Genomic DNA, 8,000 nt, shown 5'->3' on the forward strand with positions numbered 1-8,000 from the left:
GTCCAGAAGGACCAGACGCTGGAGAGTCCAGACCAGCAGTCCGGTCCAGAACCGCCCGAGGAAAACCAAAATCCTGAGCCACTAGAACAAGAGAGCGAGCGTCTAAAGTAGACCACTCCGCTGTCGTTGAAGACGACGTCGAATCTACGGAAGAGAAGGAGGCGGAATCGGAGCGGCGTCGCAGAAGAAGCAGTCCAGAGGTTACGAGTGCAAATACTGTCCGTTCTCGACGCAGAACCTGAACGACTTCAAAGAGCACGTGGACTCGAGTCACCCCAAACGTGATCCTCAACCCGCTGTACGTCTGCGCCGCCTGCAACTTCAACACCAAGAAGTTCGACTCGCTCACCGAGCACAACGACCGGCAGCACCCGGGCGAGGACCGACTTCAAGTTCAAGAGGATCAAGATGAACAATCAGACCGTCTTAGAGCAGACGATCCAAGGCAAGGACAAACCGGCCGAGAGCAGCAGTCCGGTGTTTGTGTCTGCCGCCGCCGCCGCCGCGAAAACCCCGCAGGACGGCATGATCCAGCAGGATCAGATCACAGCGCTGAACATCAACGGGACCGTCATCATCCCCGAACCCGCCATCCTTCAAGGGCTTTCCCATGTCACCCCGGTGCTGCAGCTCCCGCCCAACTTCAACTCTGTACCAAAAATAGCTGTTCCCCTGAACACCACCAAATACAACCCTTCGCTGGACGACAACCTGACGCTGATCACGTCCTTTAGCAAGTTCCCGTACCCCACGCACGCCGAGCTGTCGTGGCTCACGGCGGCGTCCAAGCACCCGGAGGAACAGATCAAAGTCTGGTTCACCACACAGAGGCTGAAGCAAGGCATCACCTGGTCCCCGGAGGAGGTGGAGGAGGCCAGAAAGAAGATGTTCAACGGTTCCATCCCTCCCACCCATCCCATGTTCACCAGTCCGCTCTCCACGCCGTCCGCCAAAGTCTCCCAGCAGCCTGTCGTTCACACCACAGTCCAGCATCCCGGCCACGTCCGGACGACCTCGTCCACCGCCGTCTCTCTGGCCGAGCTAGCCGTTGGCTCCACCCACAACCTTAAACGACCCTTACCGGCTCACATCATGGCAGCGTTTGGACCGGAGTCCAAGCGACCCGTCATGGCGGTCGCTCCTCACTCTGGCGAGCCCAAAGATAAGATTCTCATGGCTCCTCCCCCGCCGCCTCCGCCACAGAAAGACCGCTTCCTAAAGGCCGTCCTTCCTGTTGCCGTGGAGATGAAGAGACCTTTAGCGGCGCCGATGAGGTCCTCCGCGACCGTGCCTTTAATGCTGCCGCCACCGTCGCCATCGCCTCAGTCTTTGTCGTCCAAAGGAAAGACTCTGTTGACGTTAGGAAGCCCCAAAACGAAGCCAGTGGCGTCGCTTCCTTCCATCGTCTTTCCAGAATCCCTGACGAGGCCAATGATCGTTCCGCCGCCCATCTTTGCTCCTCCGTTCCAAAACACAATCCTTGTTCCTCGTCCTTCGCCCAAAGAAAAGCCTCCCAACGTCCTGAGTTTGCCAGCGTCCGATTCAAAGCTGCCAAACTCCCCTCCGCTCATCAGCCCACAGATCAGGAGGCCGCCGATCATCCAGTCCATCCGTGCTCCGGCCCAGAGTCTGGGATTCCCCGTGGACGGCAAGAAAGCAAAGGAGCAGCATGGAGTGGATCTGAAGGCCTGTTTCCCCAGAGGAGACAAGGTCCTGACTCCTCTGGCTGAGGCCAACGGTAAATGGTCCCACAATCCCATCTCTGCTCCTCACAACAACGGAGTTCTGCGTTTGGATGGCGGCGGCGGCGGCGGACTAAAACCGATTTCCAGCAGAAGTCCTCGGTGCTGACCCAGTTCCCTCTTCTGGAGAGGATGAAGGGAAAGACGGCGGAGCAGCTGAAGGTTCTGGAGGAGAACTTCCTGAGGAACAGCTTCCCGACGCACAGCGAGGTGGACGGTCTCTGCGCCGCCGCCCGCCTCTCTCACCAGGAAGTCAACAGCTGGTTTGTGGAGCGCCGTGCGCTACGAGACAACCTGGAACAAGCGCTGCTCAACTCCATGGGCACCAAGCGCACGGAGAAAACCACTCCAGCAGCAGCAGCAGCACCAGACTGTGAAGCTGAACGGGATTCACAAACCAAGCATCGCTGTGGGGCACCTCAAAAGCCCCGTCGCGCCCCCCGTCCCCCCCTCCTGCTCAGTGCCTGCAGACGGCCCATCGCTGCTGCTCCTCAAGGACGATTTTGCTCAAACGCGGTGGCCTTCCCCTGAGGAGCTCATCCAGCTGGAGGGTCGCATCGGACTGGCCCGCGCAGACCTCGCCCGCTGGTTCACGGACACTCGGCTGCAGAGCGGCAGCATGGAGCTGACGGAACTATTTAACAGTAACGGAATAAATGGAGGACAGGGGGCGCCGGTGGGCTCCCCCGAAGACACTCCCTCCAGCATCATCCAGCGCTGTCAGGAAGGAGCCATAACAAACAACGTGCTGGAGGCGCAGTCAGGCTGGCTGATGGAGCAGCGCGTCAACAACAATCAAACGTACGATGACGTCCACGACCGCTTTGTCGGAAGGTACGAATCTTACTGATTATTCACTTGAGGTGATTTTTCATGTGTAGTTGATTGAGGTACTGACCGAAACTCAGCCACTCACTCTCCCACACCAAAGTCCATAGAGTAAACCAGTGATTTTAACATCACAGCACACAGGAGTTCACAGGAGTTGTTGATCCACTGCTGCCTCCATCACTAACTTACAATGACTGATTTTAGTGAATTCAGCTTTTAAAATATTTAATTTAGACTTAACTCAGTGACACAAAGTGACCACACGAGGCAGCAGAGGACCAGCAGCTCCTGTGTCCTGTGAGCTAAAATCCCTGGTTTTCTCTATGGACTTTGGTGTGGGAGAGTGAGTGGTTTACAAAACGACGTGGACATGTGATGTAGATGTCGTAGACTTGGCAAAAATCTGTTTTTATTGAAATATACCTCTGAATTATTCAGCATTTTAACACAGTTACTATGAAATAATATATAATATATTATTATAATAATAATATATTAACATTTTTATAACACAAATGATCAAAAGATAAGATTCAACACACTGTCTCACTATTTGGCAACAATCCTCTCAGTGTTGACACATACATCTAAGGACGTAGGACACTTTTTACATGACAACAACAACAACAACAAACAGGCTTCATTTTGAAGAACAAAACAGATCAGTGTGAGATCTGAGTGTTTACAGCACACCTACACACACGTGGGCTCACTATTTGGCAAGCACCAAATCACTGTTGTCTTGTTGTTAAGCGTTCACTGAAGCAGTTTCTGCGATGTGTTTGTGTTCGTCGTAGCCGGCGTCTCAGTGGAATCGCCGCGTTGTTTTCTTGTTGCTACGCTAACTTTCTTTTTCAGGACATTAACCTCATTCAGAGGAAATAAATAAATAAATCAAGCGCACTTTATTTAGTCTGCGGTGGATTCCAGGAGCTCGGGACACCTTTGGTCCGATAACAGAGCCATTAGTCGGAAACCAATATCTCTGCTATAATTTGGGCCGGAGCTTTATTTTCCCCGTGAGTCAGATGAGAGGATGAGGCTGATGAAGAGAAGAAGTCTTTAAAAGATGCAGCTGCAGTGAAACACTGTAAACACTTAAGATATAAGAGAAACATTTAAACTCTTTAAAGTCACTTTAACAAAAACACTCATGAACACGCCCATGTCTGTATCTACACTTTGTAAACCACTCTGCCACACCAAAGTCACTCACTCTCCCACACCAAAGTCACTCACTCTCCCACACTAAAGTCACTCACTCTGCCACACCAAAGTCACTCACTCTTACACACTAAAGTCACTCACGATCCCACACCAAAGTCACTCACTCTCCCACACCAAAGTCACTCACTCTGCCACACCAAAGTCACTCACTCTTACACACTAAAGTCACTCACTCTCCCACACCAAAGCTTACTCTCCCACACTAAAGTCACTCACTCTGCCACACCAAAGTCACTCACTCTCACACACTAAAGCCACTCACTCTCCCACACCAAAGTCACTCACTCTCCCACACTAAAGTCACTCACTCTGCCACACCAAAGTCACTCACTCTCCCACACCAAAGTCACTCACTCTCACACACTAAAGCCACTCACTCTCCCACACCAAAGTCACACTCTCCCACACCAAAGTCACTCACTCTCCCACACTAAAGTCACTCACTCTCCCACACCAAAGTCTCTCACTCTCCCACACCAAAGTCACTCACTCTCCCACACCAAAGTCTCTCACTCTCCCACACCAAAGTCACTCACTCTCCCACACCAAAGTCACTCACTCTCCCACACCAAAGTCTCTCACTCTCCCACACCAAAGTCACTCACTCTCCCACACCAAAGTCACTCACTCTCCCACACACACCCTCCATCACTAACTTACAATGACTGATTTGAGTGAATTCGGCTTCATTCAGATTGACCTCAGTGACACAAAGTGACCACACGAGGCAGCAGTAGCCCAGATTTTCTCTATGGACTTTGGTGTAGGCGAGTGAGTGGTTTCAGTTTCACAGTGAGATAAAGACGTGATCATGTGACGTAAACATCGCAGACTTAATCTGACGTCGATTTTTTTCCCACCAGGCTGAGGCAGCAGAGTGTGGCGGAGCTGAAGAACGGCGGTCAGAACGGTGGCGTGGTGGGAGGAGCAAGAGCAGGGGGGCGGGACTTGTTTGGGACCTGGCTGGAGGACGGAGGACACTCGAGGAGACCAGAGCTGCTGCTGCTGGACAGAGAGAGGACGATGGTGGACGAGGCGTCTGGGAGACTGACTGGATAACTGATGGTGAGTGGAACATACAGGAGACACCATCATGGTCATGACCACGCTACGTTAGCTGCTAACCATGCTGCGTTAGCTGCTAACCACGCTGCGTTAGCTGCTAACCACGCTGCGTTAGCTGCTAACCACGCTGCGTTAGCTGCTAACCACGCTGCGTTAGCTGCTAACCACGCTGCGTTAGCTGCTAACCACGATGCATTAGAGGCTGATAACTCTGCGTTAGCTGCTGACGACGCTGCGTAAGCTGCTGACCACGCTGTTTTAGCTGGTAATGACGCTGCGTTAGCTGCTGACAACGCTATGTTAGCTGCTACCCACACTGCGTTAGCTGCTGATAACTCTGTGTTAGCTGCTAACCACCCTGCGTTAGCTGCTGACGACGCTGCATGAGCTGCTGATGGTGCTGCGTTAGCTGCTGACAACGCTACGTTAGCTGCTGGCGACTCTACGTTAGCTGCTGATAACACTGCGTTAGCTGCTGACGATGCTGTGTTCGCTGCTAACCACACTGTTAACTAGCTGCTGATGATGCTACATTAGCTGCTAACCACGTTGCGTAAGCTGCTGACGACGCTACGTTAGCTGGTAACTACGCTGCGTTAGCTGCTAATGATGCTGCATTAGCTGCTAACAATACTGCGTTATCTGCTAACGATACTACGTTAGCTGGTGACGACGCAACGTTAGCTGCAAATGACGTTGCGTTAGCTGCTGACAACACTACGTTAGCTCCTAACGACACAGCATTAGCTGCTAATGACAATGATGTGTGTGTGTGCTCTTGTCCTGCTATGCTTGTGTGGACCACGCCCTGGCAAAACACCCTTATTGTGGGGACATTATGCCCGGTCCCAACAAGGAAATGTGGTGTCTATGTGTGTGTGTGTGGGGTGGGGTGTGTGTGTGTGTGTGTGTGTGTGTGTGCGCGTGTGTGTGTGTGCGTGTAACTTGTCAAATTTAGTGAAGAATCAAAGAAAAGAGTATTTTAGTTTATTTCAGTTGTTTTTGGAGCAGAAATAGCATCAGACGTCCTGCTGTGGTGAAGAGTGAAGACGAGGCCAGAGTCTGTGTGTGTGTGTGTGTGTGTGTGTGTGTGTGTGTGTGTGTGTGTTTATGTCCACATGTCAACATGTGAGACATAAAGATCAAACACACCCTTCAAATCAATAATCAATATGATGTTCTAAATAAAACTGTCACTGCACGAGTTTACACGTCTGACACACACACACACACACACACACACACACACACACACACACACACACACACACACACACACACACACACACACACAAACAAAGAACAAAAGGAGAGAATTCAAATAAAATCAAACTAAAACAAAAAAAATTCAAGTCAAAGAAACTTTTATTGGCCGAGTCTATTTTTAACTGAGAAAAATCTGATTTTCTCCCACACCAAAGTCACTCACTCTCCCACACCAAAGTCACTCACTCTCCCACACCAAAGTCACTCACTCTCCCACACCAAAGTCACTCACTCTCCCACACCAAAGTCACTCAGTCTGCCACACCAAAATCACTCACTCTCCCACACCAAAGTCACTCACTCTCTCACACCAAAGTCACTCACTCTCTCACACCAAAGTCACTCACTCTCTCACACACACTCTGTGGACTTTGGTGTGGGAGAGTGAGTGGTTTACAAACTTCAGTTTCACAGTGAAATAAAGACGTGATCATGTGACGTAGACATATTTTTTTGATTAAAGGATCTTTTTTTTCCTGTTAAATACAAAAACATTTGTGGCTAAAAACAAAGTCCAGATTCATGCAGAAGAATTTAAATGTGACTCTGACGTGAAATGATTTTTGTCAAAGAAAAGAAAAGATGTTTTTGTGTTTGAACACATTTTTATAACAAAGTTATTTGAACAAAAACAGGAGGAAAATAAAAGAAACATGTCACTGATGAGTGTGTGTGTGTGTGTGTGTGTGTGTTCTTGTACTTGCGGCATACTGAGGACCAGTGAGGGTTTTTAACCAACAAAGTGAGGTCAGTTTTACTGAGTGAGGACATTTTGGTCGGTCCTCACTTTGTTTTCATTGAAATCACTACCTTAGGTTGCTATAACATGTTATACTCAATTTGTCAAAAAAAAAAAAAAAAAAAAACATTTTGGACGACATAGTATGAGGTTTTTGTCAAATTTCGGACGAAAAATTTTGGGTCAAATTTGTTTTTAAAATTTTGGACGACATAGTATAGTATGAAATTTTCTCAAATTTTGAACGAAAAATTTTGGGTCAAATTTTGGACGAAACATTTTGGGTCAAATTTTGGACGAAAAATTTTGGGTCAAATTTTGGATGAAAAATTTTGGGTCAAATTTTGGATGAAAAATATTGGGTCAAAATTTTGCTTTTTCAAATTTTAGACGACCAAGTATAGTATGATTTTTTTTGTCAAATTTTGGACCAAAAATTCTAAGAACATTTTTTTTGTCAAATTTCGGACGAAAAATTTTGGGTTAAATTTGTTTTTCAAATTTTGGACAACATAATATAGTATGACCTTTTTGTCAAATTTTGGACCAAACAAAAAAAATCAAAAACGTTTTACAGCCCTTTTTGCTCTGGGGCTCCACCTGCATGGACGATAATTTTTGGGTCAAATTTGTTTTCAAATTTTGGACGACATAGTATAGTATGAAATTTTCTCAAATTTTGAACGAAAAATTTTGGGTCAAATTTTGGACGAAACATTTTGGGTCAAATTTTGGATGAAAAATTTTGGGTCAAATTTTGGATGAAAAATTTTGGGTCAAATTTTTGCTTTTTCAAATTTTAGACAACCACGTATAGTATGATTTTTTTTGTCAAATTTAGGACCAAAAATTCTGAGATTTTTTTTTTGTCAAATTTCGGACGAAAAATTTTGGGTTAAATTTGTTTTTCAAATTTTGGACGACATAGTATAGTATGAAATTTTCTCAAATTTTGGACGAAAAATTTTGGGTCAAATTTTGGACGAAAAATTCTGAGTAAAATTTTTTTTTCAAATTTTGGACGACTTAGTATGACGTTTTGTCAAATTTTGGACAAAAAATTTTGGGTCAAATTTTTTTTTTTTAATTTTGGACGACAGCATAGTATGATGGTTTCGTCAAATTTTGGA

The 8,000-nt window shown here is 47.3% G+C and overlaps 1 pseudogene across 1 annotated transcript; it reads left to right on the forward strand.

The window, feature by feature from the left end:
* The first annotated feature begins 132 nt into the window (after positions 1 to 132).
* LOC310944067 (zinc fingers and homeoboxes protein 2-like) lies at positions 133 to 4,859 on the forward strand (annotated as a pseudogene). Its single transcript, XR_014593138.1, has 2 exons — positions 133 to 2,576; positions 4,664 to 4,859. The product of XR_014593138.1 is annotated as a zinc fingers and homeoboxes protein 2-like (transcript).
* Positions 4,860 to 8,000: the final 3,141 nt, after the last annotated feature.

This window comes from Microchirus variegatus (genome assembly GCF_963457635.1).
Source record: "Microchirus variegatus genome assembly, contig: SCAFFOLD_172, whole genome shotgun sequence".
NCBI classification, from domain to species: Eukaryota; Metazoa; Chordata; class Actinopteri; order Pleuronectiformes; family Soleidae; genus Microchirus; species Microchirus variegatus.